General features: G+C 45.0%; 1 protein-coding gene across 27 annotated transcripts in view; it reads left to right on the top strand.

Annotated features, from left to right (window-relative positions):
• Nucleotides 1-24,444, top strand: part of LOC135919011 (uncharacterized) — a 997,771-nt gene that overhangs the window by 576,691 nt on the left and 396,636 nt on the right. The gene's annotated exons all lie outside the window — the stretch shown is intronic.

The raw sequence follows: 24,444 nt of genomic DNA, 5'->3' as shown, positions 1-24,444 counted from the left end.
GTGTCATGCGTCAGACACGCCGCCGAAGAGAGTGAAGCCGGCTGCATATGTGAAATTCACCGGTTCGGCGACCCGCATCTTTTGGATGTAGCCAGGTTCTTGTGCCGCCGGCGTATTCTTGCATTCGTTGGGCATTTCGACACGGCGGCAATGCACTATTGAACTACAGCAAGGTGCGAAACTTCGTTCGACAGCCTGCGACGCACTCGAATCAAATTATGCTCTTATGGCAAGGAACCGAGGCTTGTGACGCAGTAAGCGAAAGACAGCTCAGCTGTCTTGGTGTAGTTAACTTGAGGTAATGACTCATACTAGCAGATGGTTGCGATGCTTTCTAGGAGCCCCAACATTATATTCACTTTTTCCCGTAGTTCTCAGGCATGCTCGCCGCACCCGGCTTAGTGACGTAGTTAGTTTCGCCTCCACTGAATCTTACTGGGACAAGTTTTAGCGCTTTCTCTGACCTCGAACGTTAATGGAAATAATTTTGTAACTTTTTGAGAGTCCCTCGAGGCCCGCTAGCCGCGCCTAGCGTTGGGACGCAGTCAGCGAAAAGCGGCTTCGTCGTGGTGAGAAAGTAAGTTTGCGTTTACTGAATCTCAGGGGGACAAGTCTGCGACGCTTATTGTGGCCCCAACATATACCTTTTTTAGGTACTCACGTTTGCGAAAACGCGGCCATCAATTGCCAGGGATGATAACACTGGAGTGTGTTGCTTGTTCTGGCAAAACGCGGAACAGATAACGCCACGCAGGTAAAAAACTGGGAACTTCAAAATTCTGTCTTCTGAACGGCTGAAAACAGGCTTTGCACCCACACATTTGTCTTGAGAGCGAATAGAAGGAATTCTGCCAACGTCTACCATGGTCTGGCTGAGAGCCTGTGTTGTGGCCACCTCTGTGTAACGGCTGAAAACAGGCATTGCACCCACGCATTTGTCTTGAGTGCGAATAGAAGGAATTCTGCCAACGTCTACCATGGTCTGGCTGAGAGCCTGTGTTGTGGCCACCTCTGTGTACCATCGCCTCGGCTGAGGCCAAGTTGTTTTTAAAAAGCGCAGTCACAGGTGTGTTTTTTCTCTTAAAGCGCATGAAATTAGTTCCAGCAAAGGGGAGTGCTTGCAAATCAGATGTTTTTTTATATATATTTCGAGGTATGGTTTCGGATGAGTCGGGTATTTTCTAAGCCACGTGTACGCAGAAGTGCATTGCTTTGCTTTGCGACTTTCGAACGCTTCGCTCCTACAAGCAGCATTCCTAAAAGGTGTAATTACCAAAATGACACATGTTTGTAATTTTTTCAGCAGCTGCCGTTCATAGGAGCTTCGCACGACAACTACTGCTGCTTACCTGGTGTTACGACGTTGCATGAATGGAAAGAAAGCCCGGAAGGAGCATTTAAAATGAGCAAGAAAACATTTCCTCATTTAGAATGCCCCTTGCGTCTGCTTTATGAAATTGAACGTGGGAATGATTCGATGGACGCTCGTAAAGATCGTTCACAATCATTTCAACTAAGTAAAACCATCCCGTACTAAGAAGCGGGTGGTTGAGCAGAAGAAGCAAAAAAACAAAAACAAAAAATCTGTGCCGCGCCGATTAACGCGGTCAGTGGAAGGCGAGTTAGCTGGCGCTCAAAACCGAAACCGGCAGATGTTAATCTCATCTTAACTAAAAAGTGCGCGAAATATACGTCGACGAGAAACGGAGAAACGGCAAACGCGGGCGCTACTCGTAACGAACAGTTTATTTCCAAACAAACGCAAAAAGTAGAAAACTGCGCTGTAACGATAACAACAACTCTCCCTCATGTATGCAGGAGCAAAGGAAAATTACGCTGAAAACATTCCTCGCTGTTGCAGTGGGTTTTTAAGCGAGGCTGCTTACCTCTACCGTCCAAGGAAATTTTCGCGTCGTTGTTGACGTGGTAAGCAACTGCTCCCCATGCGTGGGCCGATCCTGGAGATAGTGCAATGCCTGGACGAACCGAGGTGTATGTCAGGCAGGCGTTAAGCACTCCCCATACGTGGGCTGATGCGGTAGTTAGTGCAATGCCGCGCCGACCCGCGGCGGAGGAGCAGTTCGCAATTAAGCGGCCCACATATACAGCTTCGCTGGTCATCCTTTTTCACAGAGGGGAATGGCACTGAGTTTTTTAAACGATCCTTCCATTGTGCCACTGCCTTCTTTAGTTTGAAGCGCTATAATGTAAAGCCATTCAAACGTTTTCTAGTCTGATTCTACGATCAGCCCTCCACAATTGATCAAAAAATTTTGGAGCCACCACCTATGCGCCTGTCTGTCATGCGATGTCACAAAAGCTGTGAAACCCCGCCTTCAAATATGACATGCGCACGCTGATTAGTCATGATTACGAAGTCTTACAGCTTCACTATAAAGCAGTAATCTGTAATCGTCAGTGGACGAATGAATGAATACCGCACACTAGGCCATGCAAAGGTTTTTAGGAGGAGCTGAGTCAAGTTTATTGCAACAGTCATGTTCTAGTTACATGGTTATAGTAATGGAGCAGGAGGTCCCACGGTTTTGAAAAGCTACCAGGGGGACCTCCTAGGATTACAGAAATTCTAATATTATACAAAAAAAGCTAAGAAGTATGGTCATGTGAACAATAATAATTAGGCAAGTTCATTATCTATAACAGAAAATTGGATACATAAGTTAAGGGTAATGCTAAATATTCAAATACCACGAAAAATAATCGAAAGCGTGTGAAGAAGCAGAATAGCAACGAATGTTAACGAAAATATTCAACCCGACATGACCCACCAAACTCGTTTCATTATCAATAGTATTAATTACTTATAGAAAAGAAATGTATACAGGAAAGTGACATACATATTGACAGTTATTTAAAAAAACTAAGGTCACTTGGTTAATTCCTGAATAAGATATTTCTCGGTGCACGTGTAGAATGTATGAGCGTTGTGTAATTATATCATTTCCAAAGGTAATGAATTTCATACACCTATGCGGAGAAGGGGGCTTTGACCTTGCCGTTATTCGTCCTCACAGCAGGTAAAGGAATATTCTTGCGCAGGCAAAAGCGGGTGCTGTTGTTCTTAGTAATGTGTTTAGGATCAATGCCTTCAATGAAGACGTTATGTGTGATGAGCCTATGTGCAGTTATGGATAGTTTCTGGCGGAATAATTGCTACATGACAATGTTCATTTTAGGAAAGAGTGGCCAGCAGGACAATTCAAATGGGCTGAAAGTCATCAGTCTCAAACGTTGGTTCTGAAGTCGCTGCAGACATTCGATATGCGCAGAATATGTCTTGGCCCATGACGATGCACACAACGAAAGATGACTGAATATGCAAAATGCAAAGATCGTACGATGTAATGTGGAAAATGAGTTCGTGACTTTACGACAATGTGGATGCCAAATGCAACCTTTTTGACAAGTGACCTGGCGTGCCTATGAAATTTCAGTTCAGTATCTCACGTGACACCGAGAAACCGCGCTAAGTTAGAAACCTGTATGACGTAATCACCAATATCAACTGGCGGGACATCGATTGAATTTTTCTGGGAATGTAACACCATAAATATGCTTTTAGTTGGAATAATATGCAGATTATTTTGTGGTCACAGAAACTAATATTGTTTAAGTCGGTGTTAAGGTTAGACTCGAGTGCGGCAATGGATTTACTGGATGTAAAGGTGGTCGTGTGATCAGCGAAATGTATGCACTTGGTGTTAGCAAGAATAGTGGGTAGGTGATTAATAAACATCAAAATGGGCCTATAGTTGGTCACTGTGGGACACCTACGGTAATTATGCTGGATGATGAGAGAGGCTCGTAACATATACCGTTTGAGACCGGTTACTCAAATAGCCTCTTATAAAGTTACGCGGAGGACAAGATATACCAAATGATTCGAGTTTAACAAGTATTATAGGATGGTTTATCGCGCCAAATTCCTTCGTCAGATTGATGAATACGGAACCCACAATTAGACCTCTGTCCGTAGCTTGCTAAATTTCTTCAGCAAAAGTAATAAGTGCCAGTTCGGTTCAATATACTTAGCGACATCTGAACTGCTGAAGAGGCAAAAGAATAAATTTATTCAAGAAGCGCGTTAATCGAGTGTGTAAAACATTTTCAGTCACTTTACCAAAGAAAAGAAGGCTTCAAATTCACCTGTAGTTCCCTATTGAAGTTTTTTTTTTTTAGAAAACAGGAACCATTCTACCAACTTTAAGACTGCTCGAAGACACCCCGGCAGAGAGCAGTTTGTTAATGATTAGTGCCAAAACTGACGATATTTCATGCGAAATTAGTTTTATTAGACAAGGATCAATGTAGTCTAAGCCAGCGCTTGTATTCATCAATGATGTGATGACCTGGAGAACTTCATCGGCAGTCGTCTAATGCAGGTAACAGGAATGGCTACACTGAGGCGTATCAGGTAGAAGACACGCCGGATGCTGTGTATCCGCATATGCGTATAAATGCTAACTGTATAAATGTGTATATATATATATATATATATATATATATATATATATATATATATATATATATATATATATATATATATATACATATATATATATATATATAAATATATATATATATATATATGTGTATATATATATATATATATGTATATATATATAAAATGCTCATACTCTCTGCAATCAGGAGATACAGGTCTCCGTTATTGTGTGCTTGAAAGGTGATATGTTGATGGTTGGTTAATTCCATGCTCAGTCATGAGGACAGGCAGGTGCCTTCTAACTTTAAAAAGGTGACGTATAGACAATACGGGTAATTAACCCGCGTTTCCTAAGCGTTGACAATGCATGGTCGTAAATTACCTTTAGGCTAGTGCAAGGCGTCCTGGAAACTTTAGTAGTTAAGAAGGTGCTGTATGGCAGCTGACACTGTCGCTTTATGCTGTGAGCAGGCAATAATTTCAATCATTCTGTAAACAAAGCTTCCAATGTTGTAAAAGACATGCAGAGGAATATCGCTGCACCTGAGTGCATAAGAAGACTTAAGTGGCGCTGCGTCTAACTTTGAACAGCCTGTATGTATTATATGTGTGCTATGAGGCCTCTGTTGTTTATGAATTGAAGCATTGCTTTGTGGAATCCGTTATCACGTATCCGGCGGTCATGGCTGGTTCCGACATTTTAGCGGAGGCAAGCGGGCAATAGGAGACACGATCCTTCCGATTGTAAGTCTGCACTTCATTTTAGGTGCTACGCATCTGCTCTTCCATCAGTGGGAATTAGTAGTATGGAAACGGTGCACCCAGTGGTAAATGCAACCATTTACACTTCCAGACCGCAGCACCTGTAAGGGCCATTCGAGCCCTAAGCTTCTCAAAAACAACTTCTTCCGCCTTGGTAAGGTTAAGGGGGAGGGAGCAGATGCAGTGGGGTATAAGAGCACTTGCCGACGCAATTTTTATAATAGCTGAAACTGACTCATTTGAAACTTTAATCGCTGACCACGCTAGAAATTGTAATGTCGTGTTTTGCGCGCCGAAAGCCCGCCTTGATCATGAGGTACACTACAATAAGGGCCTAGGAGTGATTTTTCAATTTGGGGTTGTTTAACGTGCGCATGAATTCAAGTACACGAGCGTTCTTTTTTTCTTTATTTTCTATTTTCATCTTTTTTTTTGCATTTCGCTCCCATCAAAATTTGGCCGCCGTAGCCGCGATTGAATGCACGACCTCACATCGCGCCCATCCATTTAAACCTTCAACTGCAAGGACGCCGCCGTGTCGTTACTGTGCGCCGCCGCGCAGGCGCCGACAAAGAGGTGCGAGTAAGACGAGACGCGCAATGAACGCTACTCGGAGCTTCCCTTCATCATGGTGGCGCCATCTAGTTCGGGCGCCTGCAAACGCATCTGTTAACGCGCGACAATTTTTCGCTAATATTTTATAAATGTCCATCCGATATTTCTCCGAAAATGCACGGAATCAGCTTTACACAATGTCCCTACCGTGATGCTCGTGGAACTGCTAGTTTTGTTAGCCTGACAGAAATGGGAGATAGCAACTTGGCGGCGCCTTTCCGGTGGCCACTACTTTTCGCGCAAGTTCACTCTAGCGGTCAAATCATTAAGATGTCACGCCTCAGTGCGCTATCAACCAACGTAGAGCACAGGCATATACACTTAGTCAAGCAAAACGAGAAGACAAGCATTTTTCGCTAGCAGAAAAGCAGATCTCGGTATGCAGACATGTGCTGCGAATATGTATTGTAGATACTATTTAATCGTTGTTTGAATTTGCTCAGAAACCTTCGGGACACATAGAGAAACCTATGCAGAGAGCTCAGGGAACCTAGAGAGGTGGTCTAGCATACCAAGAAACTGCTTTTCGTAATCTCTGGCTCCAGTGACACTGATTGTGTGCCTTCGGTGTTCTGCAGTACGAAAACTCATATATTTTTCTGGGCTTAACCGTGTAACCGTAGTTGTACTGTGCTTTTGTTAAGTACTGAACTTCACTGATTCTTCTGGACTTCATTATTTCACCATAAAAGTTAACTCGGGTGATATTTTGTCCAGATGTCTGTGAAACTCATTGGCGACCTTCCTCTCGACATGCATGTCGGCGACATCTTCGAAACAGCAGGACTGAGATAAATATATCCTCAATTTTGCGTGCCAAAACTACGATTTGAATACGAACTTGGAACTTTGCACCACCTGGGGCTCTTTACCGTGCACCTGAGTCTAAGTACATGGGTGTTTTAGCATTTCTGCGCCATTGAAAAGCGGCGGCCATGAGCACGGTTGAGAGTAGAGAAGATTTATTAGAAATTATTCCATCAATCACCTGAGCCCACATACCTTTTCTTCTCCTCACCTATCGGCTACATTGTGTTATGAGTTGCATAGCTGTATGCGCAGACCATACTGGGAATTAATGACAGACGACAAAGTCGACGACCGTGAGGTCGAGTTTGGCATGAGATGTTGCTGTCGCCAGAAGTTAAGTTCTCTGTAAAGGTGTGACTCATGGTTGGAAAGCGGTGATGGATTGTTGGCTGCAAAAGCTTCAGTTTTCACGAGCCGCAAACACAGTTTGAACTAATGTCGATCTCTTTGAGCCTATGAGGTTCAGCCCAGCACATTCCCCGAGTTTGTGCGCCTGCTACTCGCAGACCCTAACTTGGGCACAAGCCAACAGATGAAAGAAGACTGTTTTTCTATAGTGCAATGTTTACCACACGAATTTGAGATGAACCATTTTTTTTTCATTTCGTAAAGCGCGCACCGAAATAAGTGAAACGCAATGAGACTGCACGTTATAAAGATCAATACGTTCCCGTTCTCGAAGGCTGCCAGTCATACTGGCTGGCACTTCCCTTAATAAATGCGAAGACGTAGATGGGTGTGCTTGTGCATAATGTTAGGCAGGCTCATTATTTAACCTACGAGATTCGTTGTTTGCATCTTAGCTTTAAGGGGAACAAGTCGCGGCCACTTCGATACATCAGCGTGAAACTACTGCCTCGTTCTTCTGCCAACAGTTTCAGTATTCGCATCGGCGTCCGACGTTCCTGAGATGAAACAACGCGTTCCCGAAATGAGGTAGTGTACAAATAATTCCTAATATAAGTGTGATTTCTAGTGCGCTCGAACTGTGTGATGAAAACAATACGAAGGATAATAAATATGCAGTACTTTGTCCATTCTCCTGCTCACTGCTCTCAAGGTGTCCTGCCAGGTTTGTACACGTTACAGAAAACGTGACAGGCCGACGTGTCATTCACTGCATGGTAACATCGTAAGCCTGAGGAGCGGCAGCATAGGAGCTCCATTTCTGCCACCACACTCAGCAGAGTCTTCGCTTCGAAGTCTCTTAGCGTCGTTTTCACGAAAACGATCAGAACTGTCCGCCCAGCATCGACGGCGAATTGCGGCTTGCCCGGCGGCTAGTCCTGCCCTGTACACAGCTCTGTGCTGATGTTGGCTGGTTGCAGCCGCGTGCGAAGTTCTAGGGTCAGCTTCAGCAGCGGTTCGTACCTTGCGTGGAGGCGCCATAACGTGTACCGAAAGGTAAACGGAGGTATCCAGACTACGTTGCGCACATGTCACATCCCTTGACCGTGGCACGGTACGTTTTTGTTCTTATTGTTGAGGATAGTGGTTGTTTATTGGCATTCCCTTCAAAATGGTTTAGTGGTAAATTGTCACCAAACCTGCTTGACTTTACCAGGACAAGCTACATGCAGATGCAACTGCTTGACGTCTGGATAGCTGCTGGAATATAGCGAAACTAAAATGCAAACTTTGTACGTATGGACACTGCGCGGCGTGCATTTCACATCATTGTGAAATCGCATGATACCATCCTAATGATGATGATGAAGATTTAATGAAATTCCCCTATGAAACGGGACGATGATAGTCACCTAGCTGGTTGAATTAATCATATATATCATACATGTTTTTCATTACATCAGTATTTATACATCTCCGTAATTTCCTTTTTCTTCCGAGTTCGCCATCTACCTTCTACCGCTGCCTAAGCAACTGCTACATGGCATGCCACGTGGTGTAATAATATGAAACTCCAATGCAACGGCCGTACGTACAGATGCTAAGTGGCCCGTATCTCCCAACGTAAGGTAAGTGGCACGATGTGATGCTAATGATGATGATGATGATTTTTGGCGTCCCCTCTTAAACGCGGCAGTGATATTGCCTCGTAGCCAAATTGATTTAATGAGGTGCACAGTGCATAGTTTTTCTAGCATTCTTCTATACAACCTAATCTTTGTTCTTCGTCAATCTTTCTATAACTGCATTGCACTGCTATCTGCGCATCTCCTGCATCGCGTTCTTCCACGTCTAATAATGCAATCAGAATGTGCACTCATCGATGCTACGCGTCGCGCCTGTCGTATCGCGTGTCTCCTTGTGTGCTAGGACGCCTTTATAGGGCATTTTTCCTTTGTGTGCAACACTCACACAACACTGCTGTGTCGGCTGTGGGTAGGAGTAGCATTCCCCAACTCCTACAGCTATCGTATTGGAATGGCGGATTCACCAATGTGCGCTAAGTGCAAGTGTGAAGAGACCATCAATCACCTTCTGTGCCATTGTTCTCGCTTCGATAATCAACGTGAGACTCTCCAGTGTGCCTTAAATAGACTGCATGACAGGCCATTTACGGAAGCGAAGATCTTGGGAGCCTGGCCTCACAGTTCATTGGCCCAGAAAGTAGTTCGAGCGCTTTTTCGCTACCTAAGGGCAACAGACTTGAGTGCCCGACTATAGACATCCTACACCTCCCTACACCTCCCTCTTTCACTCCTCATTCCCCTCCTCACGTGTAGGGTAGCAAACTGGACTCACTATGGTTAACCTCCCTGCCTTTCCGTCTTCTCTTCTCTCTCTCTCTCTCCTCTGTGTGCTAGGCGGTGCTGGCTTGGCTAACTTGTAGAATAGCTGACTCCTGGGCAACGGTCCCAATTCCTATCCCGGCGGGAACTGGATTTTTCTTTCCCATTCCTGATGATAGCTGCTACGAACACCGGAAATCATCACCAGCGATGTCGAATTGCAATTTTACCGGTCTTGCACTAGCTGAATCTAACTTGCGCTCCGAAATTTCCCAATTTCCTCATTCAAACTGATTTTCTGCCGTCATCGACAGTACTTCCCTTCTCTTGGTACCCATTCTGTAACTCTAATGGTCCGTACGTATCTGCCCTGCGCATAACATTGCCTGTCCAGCTCCATACCCCCCTCCCCCCCATTGTCATCGACGTTGTCTCTCTCATCCCTACTGTTGTCTTCCTGTCCCTGAAAGTTACGCCTAAGGTTTATTTGTTGCATTCTTCTTCTCACGGTTCCTAAGCTTGTTCTTGAGCTTTGTTAATGTCCAAGTTTCGGCCCCGTGTGCTGGAATTGGTAAAATACATAGATTGTCTGCTTTTCGAGGAAAGTTCTAACCTTCCAATCAGGAATTAGGTAGCGCCTGCCGTACTCACTGCAGCCCATTCTGTGTCTGCTGTCAATTTCATTCTCCTGCTCTACGTGCTCTGTGAGTATTTTCTTAAATGAACGTACTATTGCACATATCCTAGAGGATGACTGGTGATCAAGTATCCTTGCTTTCTTGCGAGATTACTTAACATCACTGTTCTCTTCTGGGTATTAAACAAACTTACTCTGATAATTTCTCTGTTAAGGCCATCAGTAACTTGTTGCAATTCATCGCCTGTCCTCCTCAACAGTATACATTCAAATACAGATTGCTTTGAAACGTTGGATAGTGAGGGCTGATAAAGCATAATAAATAAAGCTGCAGACGAATTCGCCGATGACTACGATGCTCCATAATGCAAAACATGAGCGGCGCTCTCTCTAATGGTTTCGAATTCTAGCGGTTGCGTCGCTCATTGTTCAGAAAGGAGGCACGAACACGGCGCAATACGGCGTGCATGACTGTGACGCCAAGTCGTAGACTCGTGGGGCACTCTGCTTTCCTCCTCACCCTTTCGCCACGCTCTCCTCGTCCGGCTTCCGGCTCATGCCTTTGCTGTAACCTCCTCCCATTTCCTCCTCGCGCTCTCTTTGCTACCGCGGTGTTCCAACCCCCGCTGCGCTCCACGTTCGGTCTTTCATCCTTCGCTGGGCTCGTTAGCTCAGCGAGGCCGAGGGACGCCGATGACCTCGACGCTCAACGCAGCAACGGGCACCTTAAAGCCACCCAACATTCAGCGTTCTTAACGGCGTCTTCTTGCGTTGCGTGTTTCGGCGTCTCCACATGAACGCGCGTCCAGCCAAACGAGCGGCACGCGGATCAGAAGTGATTGGTCTTCGCTCATGGAGCCGCTTCCGAGTGCTGCGGAAAGATCTGGGGCGGTTTGCTCGAACGTTTAATAACGAAATAATAAAGAATTTAAGAACGCGTTCTAGTGCGGACTAGAATTGTCTACGGAGCATTTGCGAACGCGTTCCTAAATGTGTTGTTATTTTCGCTATTAAGTGTTCGTGCAAGTCGAACCCCAGCATCGAGCCGAGTGAGGCCGGGTGACGAAACGTCGCGAGCACGCTGAATGTGGGGCGGCGGTATGAGCTGCGCTCTAAAACGGCTATGATCATGGTGGGAGTCACATCTTTGTCGTTTTGATCACTAAGCGAAGTACACACAGCGCAATTAGGGGTGACTACGCCAATTAGGAGGATGAGTAAATGAATTGAGGGGAATGTGTACGTTATGTGTCCGGCACTTGGACTTTCGCCTTCGTTTCACGAATAACATTAAGAGCCTGCGAATTTTATTGAATAAAACTCTGTGGCCCGACTATCGCTAGAACTTTCTCAACACGCGATTGCCGCACTCGACATTGGGGGCACCTGTGTCACATCACGGGCTGGAAAAACACAATTTCCGAAAGATTTTACTGTGTTTATTACCTAAACATGAAAATTCTGTTCGTATTCCCCTCCCCTAAAAGCTACAGATATTCAGAGAATTGTCTACTGATGCGTAAGCATTGTTTGGTTCCGTTGTGACTTCGTTCTTATTTAGTTTTGCTAACTTGCTTATGTGCGTCTACTCATGCACTTTCCGGGGCCAAAGGATACTTAGGCTTTAGTAGATAATTGTTGGAGCTTCTCGCCGCATCCGGCTTCTTGAATGCAAGTGTGTCAATGAAGCCAAAACGCTGAGAACAAGGACGCCTCGTCAGAGCAGGGCAGTCGAGGCGGCCTTAGAATGCATTCAGAAAAAGCTGTTAGATTTATTTGTGGCCATTACCACCATATGTTTTCACCGTCATCCCACGCACACGCATTAACACTGTACCCATAGTCGTTTCGTCGCACGAGTGACCGTCTAATCCTGCTGCACAAAATCGTACACGGATCGACTAACATTGAAGAGCCTATATCTCACTAATCACACCTATGGCCAGAGTAGACAGATGTACTCATCCATTAAACATAGATCCCTTGGTTCCAATAAGAGACTGTTTAAAGTTGTCTTTTTTCCCCACACTTTTGAATTATGCAATAACTTGGATGGTTATCTGCGTTTATTTCCGACTAATCAATTTCAGAAAGAACCGCCTAACCACGTTAGTTAACATTTTTGGGTTCATAAATTACGCAACTCGTCTCCGCTATGTCTCTAAATGAGATAGCAGTATTTTAAATAAAAGGAATAAATAAATAAATAAATAAAAGGAACATCAGCTGCCGCAGTAGAGTGCGAAGCATTGCCTGAGTGGAGAGTGCATCACCGCGAAGCGACGTGACCCTCGATGTCGCTCTCGCAAACGTGTCTGATGCGCCCGTTCATTGTCCACGCACTGTCTCCCCTCCGTGATGTTCATAACTCGAAGGACGCTCAGCAGCGTTCAATTCGACATTGGGTCACTCCTAAATATCTAGTTGGCCCATCCCCAAATTTCAAGTTGGCCCAACACCACATTTCAAATGCGACTACCCCAAATTTCAAGTAGGCCCATGCGTACTCGAAGTTCACCCGCCCCCAAATTTAAGGTGGCCCACCCCAAAATTTATGTTGGGCCACCCCAACCGAAAAATTCAAATTCACCGACCAACCCCTAAATTTATTTTGGCCCACATGCATATTTCAAGTTGACCCATCTCCAATATTCAAGTTCGCCCAACCCCAAATTTAACTTGACCCAACCTCAAATTTAACGTAGCCCAACCCCAAATTTAGTTTGGCCCACCCCCAAATTTCAGTTTGCTCACTCCTATTATTGAGCCGATCCGTGCCTAAATTGTAGTTGTCCCAGGTTGAACTTTCAATTTGGCCCATTCCTAATTTCAAGTAGGCTCAGCCACAAATTTTAGGTTGGCCCACATGCAAATTTTAAGTTGGTCTACCCCCCAAATTTCAGTTGTTCCATCCCCGAATGTCAAGTTCACCCGTGGATGGATGGATGGATGAAAAACTTTATTAGGGTTCTTCAGGGCGCGCATTAGCGCGCAGCCGGCCACTCCCACGTCGGGACAGAGAGGCTGAGCCTCTCCGACGCGTCGCGGGCCGTGGGACAGCCCATAACTGTTCTTCGAGGTTGGGGCTGTGTAGGACCGCATCCCAGCCTGAAGAAGTGTTGCTTTCATCTACGCGTAACGTGGCACATCGCCAGGCCATGTTAGTTAACTTCGCTAAGTCATTGCATAGCGCAGATGCATTTGTTGTCGGAATTTCGTGGTACATCTTGTGAAGAAGTAGGGGTTTTGGGTGTGCCCCCGTCTGTAGAAGCCCTAGTGTCAAAACCTGAGGTCTAATTGTTTACAATGTGGGAGGGGGTAGATGCTCAAATTTTAATTGCTTTACCCCTACTTCCCCGTGAATTTTCTAAGGACTCGGTATGTTTGATTTAAATTGTTCTCAATTTGTAAAAGCTGTCAGTTTTATATATTTACGCTACCACAACGACTAAATGTCTTAAGCTTGCAAATTACGCATTTTGTGCAGGTGCGAAGCCGCACATTTCTCGCGTGACAGAGCTGAGGGGCTCGCCAAACAATGCTTACGCATTAAAAAGCTGCGAAGGGATGACGAACGGACAGGTCTGAATACACCGAGTGAACGTATGCAGAAAGCAGCATTTACAGAGGCTCAATTACAACGAAAGCGAGACTTACTTAGCACGGTCAAGGTGCGCGCTAAAAACGCAAGCACCGAGAGTATTCTGTCTGCAACAACAGCAAGAAGCATCTGAGGAGGACGCGTTGGAATGCAGGCGAGGATTTCGGTGGACAAATTGTACGAAAAAAAAGCAACACGACAGTTTTTTTTTTCATCTACCAAAACAAGACCGGCGGTACAAACAGGTTTACTGGGCAGGTCATCAGTGTGCGTGGTATATTATGGAGTTGGTCATCACTTAAATTATGGCAGTCTTGGTTTCAAGAGAAGAGTATGTTGGGTTTTAGGTTATTATAAGGCACTCTAATGAGAGTCTTGATTTGCCTTTTCTATTTTGGGGTTGTTTAACGTGCACCTAAATCCAAGTACACAAGCATTTTTTTCTTTCTTTTTCTGTTTCTTTCATTTCTGTCTTCTTTTTTTGCATTTGCTCTTATCGAAATTCGGCTACCGTGGCAGCGATTGAATGGACGACCTTCAGTTCAGTAGAGAAACACCTAAGGCACTCAGCTACCATGGCTGTTATCGCAGTAAAAAAAGTCTGCAACGTTCACCTTTACAGTTAATATAACCAACTCAAGAAGAAACGCTCGCCATGGCGCAGATGCAGTGAAATCGGACACTGGAAAGACGCCGCCATGTTATGTTTTCCACCATGGCTGCATCGTGAAAACAAGGTAGGCTGCAACGTGACTGGCGACGAGGAAGCAGCAGGGCGTTCTTTATCTCGTCGGCAGCGCTCGGCCACCAGCGTGCATTTCTACCGTCATCCGACGACAGCCGACCTTGTTCACCGAGTCCACGCTTGGGCGCAGCCCGATACCACTGCGCAAGCGCTCGGTCAAGTGGCTTTTTTCACAATTAGCGGGCTTTCTTTACAACCCGGAAAAAAGGATCACGTGAGACGCATCGTAAAGGAAACATCCTAATCGCTGGTTTCTGAAAGTGCTCTACGAATCTGCTTATCATGCTTGGGGTCCTCAGCCAATAATTAAAACGTTTCGCAACTAAACAGAATTAATTAGTCATGATGCGGAAAACCAAATATTACCTGAGTAACTATAGTCTATTGCGAATAGCATGCGTTCAGTTCAATTTACTTGCGACGCGCCTTTCATTTTTAAATTCTTGGCTCAAGTTATGTGGGACACCCTGTATGCTCAACAGAGCAAAACGAGAAGACTAGCGTGTTTCATTAGAACTGAAGATCTCCATATAAAGACACAAGCTGCGGAGATTTGAGGTAAATATTATCCTATTATCATCTGAATATACCCCGTACCCATCGGGAATGAAGAAAAACTTTTATAGAGATTCCAGGACTCCTACGGAGTTTGCATAAAGTATGAAGAGTGCGCTTTTCGTTAGGTTGATGGCTCCATGGACACCCCACTCTTACTGTAACTTCAAATTGCTGTGGAAATTCAATAATTCTTCTGAGTTTAATTGCTGAACCGTGCACTTTTTCTTGCACTGTGCATCGGGTCCTTTGCTTTCTTGCAATGTTAAAATTCATTCGTTCTACTGGAATGAACAGTTTAACCATAGAAAGAGTGCGCTTTTCGTTACGTGAACTACCCTTGTGTCGGTAAACACTAAAGTTCGTTCATTTTTCTGGGCTTAACCGCTAAACCATAAAAAGAGTGCGCTTTCCTTAGACTATATGCATCGACGGTTTCACTTTGACTCAATACTAAGATTCATTCATACTTCTGAGCCTGAAGCGTTTAACCATAACAAGAGTACGCGTTTCGCTAGACTCGTTGCTCCACTGACAATGTACCAGGTTTTTAACTTTCGTTCAACACTGAACTTCATTGATCCATCGGGGCATAACTGTTTAACCATAAACAGTAACTATGTAGCAGTAACTAATATCTAAGTACATGGCTATTTTTGCACTTCGCCCACATCGACATGCGGCGGCCATGATCAGGGTGTAGAGTAGCGCAGATATTTTACAAATTATTTCGTCAATCAGCTGAAACCATGCAATTTATCTTCTTTTCTGTGTTCGGTCAGATTGTGTTATAAGTTAACTGGTGTTATGGAGAGCATACTAGGAATTTATGGCAGACGAAAAAGTCGGCAACCATGAGGTCGAGTTTGAAACGAGATGTTGCTGTCGTGAGAAGCTAAGTTCCCTGTGAGCAGGTGATACATGGTTGGAAAGTGGTGATGCAGTGTCGGCTGCACAAGCCGCTGTCTTCACAAACCCCGAGCACAGTTTGAGCCAATGTACATCGCGGTGAGCCGATGAGGTTTGCTTAGCACATTCCCCGTGTTTGAGTGCCTGCTACTGGCAAACCCAAACTTAGGCACAAGCCAGTAGATGAAAGAGATTCCTTTTATATAGTTCAGATTGTACCATACGAAATGTAAACCAACCATTCTTCATTTCCTGAAGCGCTCATCCCAAGAAAGTAAGAAGCGATGAGACTACGCGGTATAAGCATCGGTACGTTGCCTTTCTCGAAGGCTGGCAGTAGTAGTCGCCATCACTGCCCTTATTAAATGTGACGACGTACATGGGTGTACCTGTGCATACTGTGAAGCCGGCTCATTATTTACCTTCCCAGATTCATTGTTTCCCTTTTAAATAAAAGGGGACACAAGTGGTGGCCACTTCCGTACATCAGCTTGAGACAAGCGCCTCGTTAAGCTGCCAACGTCTACAGTATTGGCATCGGCACCCGCTCCAGCGAGGAAACTGTTCATTCCTGAAATGAGCCATCATACGCGAAAAGTCCTAATATGTCTGAATCTGGCTACACGTGAACTGTATGCGTGAAAACAGTACGAAGAATGATAAATATGCAGTACTATATGCGGTCTCCTGCCCACTCCTCTGAAGGTGTCCGGTCGCCAGACCTGCACTCGTTAAAGAAAATGGTCACAGGCCTACGTGGCATACGCTGCACAGTCACATCGTAAGCTGGAGGAGCGGCGGCACAGGATCTCCATTCTTGGCACAACACACTGCTGGCTCTTCGCGGCGACGACTCCTAGAAAGCAACAACCCGTCAACATTTCTTTCATTTACCAAACACAAGACTGGCGGTACAAAAGAGTTTACATGGGAGATCGTCAGTGCGCGTAGTATGGAGCTGCTCGTCTACTAAAATACGGTAGTATTGGTTTCAGTAGATTATAAGAGGGGCACTGAAGTACTTTTCACCCTGGCATGAGATTGATAGGTAACGGTTCCGGAGATTATGCTACGCACTGTATGGCAATTCCCATTGGCGATTTTCTTTCCAATTTTCCTTACGGCTCATGAGAAGTTCAGTTTTAATCGGCAGGTTTTTGCGTCCGTGGTGATCGTAAATGCTCCACTCGTCGTTAATTACTACTGCAGTTTGACAATGCAAATGTGAGTTTTTTTCTCCTCGGTAATTAAAGCTCAAAGTGCGCGGCGGCCGCCGTAACTGCACGTAAATGTAAAACCTCGTTAACGGGCTCCTACGGGGAAACGTTTTCGACTGTTTTTTTTTTTTGGCCCCAACGATGCATAACATGTTTGCGAAGTAGAGTACTTAGTATTGGACAAAAGTATCGTCAATGTGTCAAGAAACCTGTCGAAAGCGCGAGAAGCGTTCGCTAGGAGAGATGAAAAGGAAGAGCATTGCTTGCGTGTTCGTGTTCGGGTACTAGTAGTGTGATTACTCTTATGTGGTACTTGCCGACATTTTCCCCCTTCATATCTTGGTTGTAGCGAGTACCTTTATCTTCTACACAAAAGACCAATAATCGCGATTAATATTCGTTCATTTATTGACATTTGTAATGCTTTGTTTTTTGCGGTTGTTTTTGCCGACGGACAGTGAAGAATTGCTAGTATCATTGACTGTAGCAAAATCAGCCTGATTTCGCCGAAGGTGGAGGGGGCAAAGGATTTCAGTAGGCAGGATTCCTGGTTGTTCCAGCTGTCATTCTATATGCTTCTTCCATTGTCCCACTTCCTTCGTTAGATTGACATAAAAACAACAGTGTGACAGTCTGTAATTTTTTGCTACAGTGACGTTTCCGAATATCAGTTTAACGAAATGCGATGAGTTATTACTACAGGCGCTCTTACAATAGAAACAGTTTAGGAGGTAAAGACAAACAAATAAAAACAAATATATTGGATTTAGTTTTTCAAGTTTACGCTATATATTGCACCTGCTATTACCACACTGACCCGCCACACGCAAACTCGGCGTGACGTCAAAATTTTCTAAGGCACTCAGAAACATGGTTGATAAACACCCTAGAACGTATTCGAGCACTTCCTTTATATATGTTTTTTATTACGATAATGACTTGCCCTGAAACATTAATTCTTGAAGTGTATATCTGTAGTATATGTGTTCTGTGAGGCCTGTGTAGTGTACTGATAGGCAGTGTTTTGTGGAATCTGTTACCACGTATCCAGCGGTCCAAGCCACGGATGCGAAACTGTGGCGGAGGCAAGTTTCAGTAGGAGACGTGACAGTTCCGATTGTGAGCCTGGACGTGTGCATATTAGGTGGTACGCATCTGGCTATCCATCACTGGCACCGATCAGTCTGAGCTCATAGCACCCCGTGGTAAATGCGACCAGTTCCACTTTGAGACCACAGCCGCTGTAAGAGCCACCCTGGCCCGAACCCTTCTAACCACAACTTGTGTTTAATGTACGTGGCGACAAACGCTACTCTAAAGCCGTCTACCTCCCCCAGGCAAATATCGGTGCTCTGGCTGCCTCACAAAAGTACACAACGACGTCTACTAAGGCGAAAATGCGAGCCAGATGGACGCGCGCTGGAACGCGTCTTGTAGGTTCCCACCGCCATTACTCGGAAGGTGCGTCAAACGCACCTTCCGAGTTCCGAGCTCTCACCTTCCGAGCTCTCACGCGCCGGCATATGAACGTGTGGTTTGGCCTTAAAATTTCCACGGTAGGCCTCCAAATCTACCCAGCACGCGTTCAACGCGAAAGCGTGCAAACAACTGGAAATGGAGGCATTTATCACTGTGATGCATTTCATTGTGGATACTCCTAGCGCATTTCTGACATCGGCGACCCCTTCAGGTTCCGTATAAAGCCCATACCACACGTACGCTTGCGAAAGTGCGCAAGCTCGCGTCTACGCGTCTTGCGCCTGCCACGCCTCGCGAGGATTGGTGCCTTGCATCCACAAACACGCGCGTCCACGCGCGCGACAATACGCGTTCACTGGGCTATATCACAAACGCCTTGGAAAACGCCACTTCGTACTTTATTATTGACACTGCTTCAGAATACTTCGATAATTATAAACGCAATTGTTATATTTTTGTAGCTGTGAGATCAGCACGAAAAAATAAAGGTTAAGTGCGAGGTCTCATCAACCGCGCCAGTCCGAGGGGCCCGGCTTCGCTTGGGATCGACCGAACGACGGACCCACTGCTTAGTTTCCACGATATCAATACTCATTACCAGCTGGGACGCAGGCAGTATCCGGCTCCTCAACCGAAGCTAGGCAGACCGCAGGCCTCGGTGCTGAGAATGCTGCAGACGCGCTCCTTTCCGTCTCGTTTAAGGCTGAGCCACTACACTCCGGGTGTGGATCCCCGCTGCCCAGACTGCGGCGAGGAATGGTCCAACTTGAAGCACATGCTGTGGCAATGTTCTGCGTTGCGCCACTCGCCTTTCAACTGGCAAGAAAAATGGGATGAAGCCGTGAAGAGCGACAAGTCCAGCTTCGGGATGTGCAGAGGGCCTGCGACAGGGCTGAAGACCATGGTCTTCCGCCCCCGGCGCGGGTGTGGCTCGCGACTACGACAACGTAGTCCCTTAGGACCAATTAAAGTTTCTTGTCTGTCTGTCCGTCTGTCTGTCTTGCATAATATAAATCTGCTTAACTGAAGTTGAATGTATCGAGCTATAGCTGCGTAGCCAAGCGCACCGACACGAGGCATTCCAAGCGCGCTCTAACAGAGAGCAGCTGTTGACCGGTATCGTGCCCCGTTTAATCGCGTACGAGCCGTGCAGCACTGTCCGCGCATGCGTGGGCGCGCGTACGTGAACTTGCACGTGTCCACCAGCGCTCGTGTGGTGTGGGCCTAAAGGAACACTAACGGCAAATATTAGGTCAAGCTAATGTGATAGATTAGGGCTCGATAATCTCTAAGGCTTCAATAATATTGCGAACACAGCATTAATAACGGAGAATTTGAGGTAAATGCATGGCATGATTAGAGGCTCCCCCGGAACCATGAGGTACTTGGAGATGAAGGAATCACTCCTCAATTAAAATCTGCCCCTTGTGTTCAAACACTCGTTGCGAAAAAAAAAAATCCGGTATTGTATTTTGAGACGAGATAAAACGCTACTTGTCCAGTTCTATATCATTTGTAGAAAAAAGAAATGATGCACACATTCAAATACCCTCGACAGCGATGCGGGCGGATGAAGCTTTCGTTTTCGCTCAACTGCGCGCCACCCCCATTACCTTGCGCCGCCGCGCATGCGCCGACGACGAGAAGCGATTCAGGCGAGACGCGCAACCAACGCGATGCGGAGCCTCCCTTCATTATGGGGGCGTTATTTAGTTCAGAGGCCTGCAAAGGCATCCTTTACCGCACCATAAAAATGAGCTCAATGTTTTGTAAGTGGCCATCCGATACTTTTCAAAAATGCGCCGAAAGAGTTTTTCACGAAATACATGAAATGCTATAGTTTTCGTATCATATATTGAATACCATGAGCGTGGCAGAAGTGGGAGGTAGCAACTTGGCGGTGCCTTTGCGGTTGCCAGTTCGCGCAAATTTACTCTAATGTGTTTAGTGGTGAAATCGTTAGGTGAGATGGTGCGCTATCAGATGATTTTGTTAAGCTGCATTCAGCGTTCCAGTGAGTACGTTTCCGGGCAAACAACTGTAGTGTTATATTTAATGGTGAGATAGCATGGTGCGCTATCAAGCTACTAGTTGACGGGAAAATATACTGCATAATGCTAAACGAGAAGTCTAGCATTTTTCAATAGCAGCGCAGAAGGACTGATTATAAAGGCACCGGCTGCGGATATTTTGCATAAATACCATTTGATCCCTATTCTAATATTTCAAGTTCCGTTGGAAACCTGAAGAGAAGCTTATGTGGGCATCGCAGGGCACCAATGGAGTTTGTGTAACGTACCAAGAGCGCGCTTTTCCTTATGTAGTTGGCTCCATAGGCGACGCACCCTGGGGTTCGGATTTCCTTCTTCCTGAAACTCAGGCAATCTGTTTACCCGTTTAATCATAGCGATTTAAATTCAACAAGAACTGGCAACAGGAAACAAGTCATCCCTAGTGTTAAGCCCATCCGTCAGCTAATGCGAGCATCGGAAAAAACAAGAATGTGAAATGAATTTTGTAAAACGTACCAATAGAGCACGCCTATCTTTAAGCTGCGGCTCCGTTGACAGCTCCATCATGGTCTCCGCTCGGTTCAATAGTAAAATTCATTCAGCTTTCTTGGCTTACCCGTTTAACCGTAGGGAAAGAAATTAAACAAGGAGGGACAATTTGCTAAAATTGGGAACAGGAAATACTTCATGCCTAGTGTTCATTCCATACGTTAGGTGAAATTAATTTCAAAGGTGTTTTATTTTTTTTATATTTCCCGCAAAACTAAAACGTTTTGCTTTTAAATGAACTTATACTTTGGTATTTACTTTTATTGCGTCACCTGGCAAGAAGTCAGTGGCATAACAGACGCGTCATATGCATGCGTCATGCGTCAGACACGCCACCGAAGCTAGTGAAGCAGGCTGCATATGTGAAATTCACCTGTTCGGCGACCCGCATCTTTTGGATGTAGCCAGTTTCTTATGCTGCCGGCGTATTCTTGCATTCAGTGGGCAGTTCGACACGGCGGCAATGCACTATTGAACTACAGCAATGTGGGAAATTTCGTTTGACAGCCTGCGACGCATTTCAATTAGATTAGGCTTTTATGGCACAGAACCGAGGCTTGTGACGCAGTCAGCGAAAGACAGCTCATCTGTCTTGGCGTAGTTAGCTTGAGGTAATGACTCATACTAGCAGATGGTTGCGATGCTTTCTAGGAGCCCCAACATTATTTTAACTTTTTCCCGTTGTTCTCAGGAATGCTCGCCGCACCCGGCTTGGTGACGTAGTTAGTTTCGCCTCCACAGAATCTTACTGGGACACGTTTTAGCGCTTTCTCTGGCATCGAACATTATTGTAAACAAATTCGTTTTTTTTAGAGGCCTTCGAGGCCCGCTAGCCGCGCCTAGCCTTGGGACGCAGTCAGCGAAAAGCGGCTTCGTCGTGGTGAGAAAGTAAGTTTTCGTTTACTGAATCTCAGTGGGACAAGCCTGGGACGCTTATTGTGGCCCCCACATATACCTTTTTTAGGTACTCACGCTTGCGAAAAAATGATCACCAATTGCCAGGGATGATAACACTGCAGTGTGTTGCTTGCGCTGGCAAAATGTGCACTAGATAACGCCAGCAGGTAAAAAACTAGGAACTTGAAAATTGAAACTAGGAAACTTGAATTGCCTTGCAATTTTGCAAACAGTGGCCGGCAGGATAATTCAAATGGGCTGAAACTCATTAGTCTCAAATGTTGGTTCTAAAGTAGCTGCAGACGTTCAATATGCACAGAACACGTCTTGGCCCATAACGATGCGCACAACCAAAGATGAGCATGAATATGTAAAATGCGAAGATTGTACAATGTGAAATAGAAAATAAGTTCGCGTATTTACAATATTGTGGATGCCAAATGCAACCCTTTTCACAATTCATCTGGCGGGTCAATGAAATTCAGTATTCAGTATTCAGTATCTGGAGGGTCATGAGTTCAGTGTCTCAGATGACACCGAGGAACGGCGCTTCGTTCGAAACCTGTATGACGTAATCACCAATATCAACAGGCGGGACGTCGACTGAATTTTTCTCAGAATGGAATACCATAAATATGCTTTTAGTTGGATTAACGTGCAGACTATTATTTTGCTAAAATAGACTATATTGTTTAATTCGGTGTTAAGGTTGGACTCGAGTGCGGCAATGTATTTACTGGATGTAAAGATGGTCGTGTCATCAGTGAAAAGTATGCACTTGGTGCTAGCAAGAATAGTGGGTAGGTCAATAATAAACATCAAAATAAAATTAGGCCTAAAATTGGTCCCTGTGGGACACCTACGTTAATTATCCTGAATGATGAGAGATGGTGGTAACCTGTACCGTTTGAGACCGGTTACTCAAGTAGCCTATTATAAAGTTTCGAGGAGGACAATGTATACCAGATGATTCGAGTTTAACAAGTATTATAGTATAGTTTATCGCGCCAAATGCCTTCTTCAGATCGATGAATACGGAACCGACAATTAGACCTCTGTCAGTAGCTTGCTTGATTTCTTCAGGAAAAGTAATAAGTGCCTGTTCGGCTGAATATCCCTGGCGACATCCGAATTGCTGAAGAGGCAAAATATTAAATTTATTTAAGGAGCGCGTTAATCGAGCGTGGAAAACATTTTCAATCACTTTACCCAAGAAAGGAAGGCTATGAATTGGCCTGTAATGCCCTAGTAAAGTATGATCACCTTTTTTTCTTTCGAATACAGGAACCATTGTACCAACTTTAAGACCGCTCGAAGACACCCCGTCACAGAACAGTTTGTTAATGATTAGTGCCAAAACTTACGAAAGGTCATTCGAAATTACTTTACTTTACAATGATCAATGTAGTCTAAGCCAGTGCTTGTAGTCTTCAATGATGTGAGGACCTGGCGAACTTGATGGGCAGCCGTCGAATTCAGTTAACAGGAATGGCTACACTAAGGTGTATCAGGTAAAGGACACGCGAGCTGCTGCGTATACGTAGGTGCATAAAAATGATATATATATATATATATATATATATATATATATATATATATATACATACATATATGTATATATATGTATATATATATAGCTATATATAGTTATATAAATATATATAATATGTACTGTGAGCGAAAATGCTCCTACTATATGCAATGAGAAGATACAGGTCTTTGCTATTGCGTGCTTGAAAGGTGCTATATTGATGGCTTACGGCGAAGAGGTGCAAAATTCCACGCTCTGTCCTGAGGACTGGTAGAGGCATTCCAACTTTAAAAAGGTGACGTATAGAGAATACGGGCCATTAACCCGCATTTCCTAAGCGCTGATAATGAAGGGTCGTAAATTATACCTTTACGCATGTGCAAGGCGCCCTGGAAGTTTTAGTGATTAATAACGTGTTGTATGGCAGCTGACACTGTCGCTTTATGCTGTGAGAAGGCATTAATTTCAATCATTCTGCAAACAAAGCTTCCAATATTGTAAAAGACATGCAGAGTAGTATCGCTGCACCTCAGTGCATAAGAAGACTGAAGTGGCGCTGCGTCTAACTTTGAACAGCCTGTAGGTATTATATCTGTGCTATGAGGCCTGTGTTGTTTATAAATTGAAGCATTGCTTTGTGATATCTGTTATCACGTATCCGGCGGTCATGGCTGGTTCCTACACTATAGCGGAGGCAAGCGTACAATAAACACGATCGTTCCGATTGTAAGCCTGGACTTCATTTTAGTTGCTACGCATCTGCTCTTCCATCAGTGGGAATTAGTAGTATGGAAACGGTGCACCCAGTGGTAAATGCAACCAGTTCCACTTCCAGACTACAGCCGCCGTAAGGGCCATTCCAGCCCAAAGCACCTCAAAAACAATTTCTTCCGGCTTGGTAAGGTTAAGGGACCAGATGCAGTGGGGTATAAGAGCACATGCCGACGCAATTTTCATAATAGCTGAA

Source organism: Dermacentor albipictus, chromosome 9 (assembly GCF_038994185.2).
Source record: "Dermacentor albipictus isolate Rhodes 1998 colony chromosome 9, USDA_Dalb.pri_finalv2, whole genome shotgun sequence".
Lineage (NCBI taxonomy): Eukaryota > Metazoa > Arthropoda > Arachnida > Ixodida > Ixodidae > Dermacentor > Dermacentor albipictus.
This window is presented reverse-complemented; position numbering and strand designations above follow the sequence as displayed.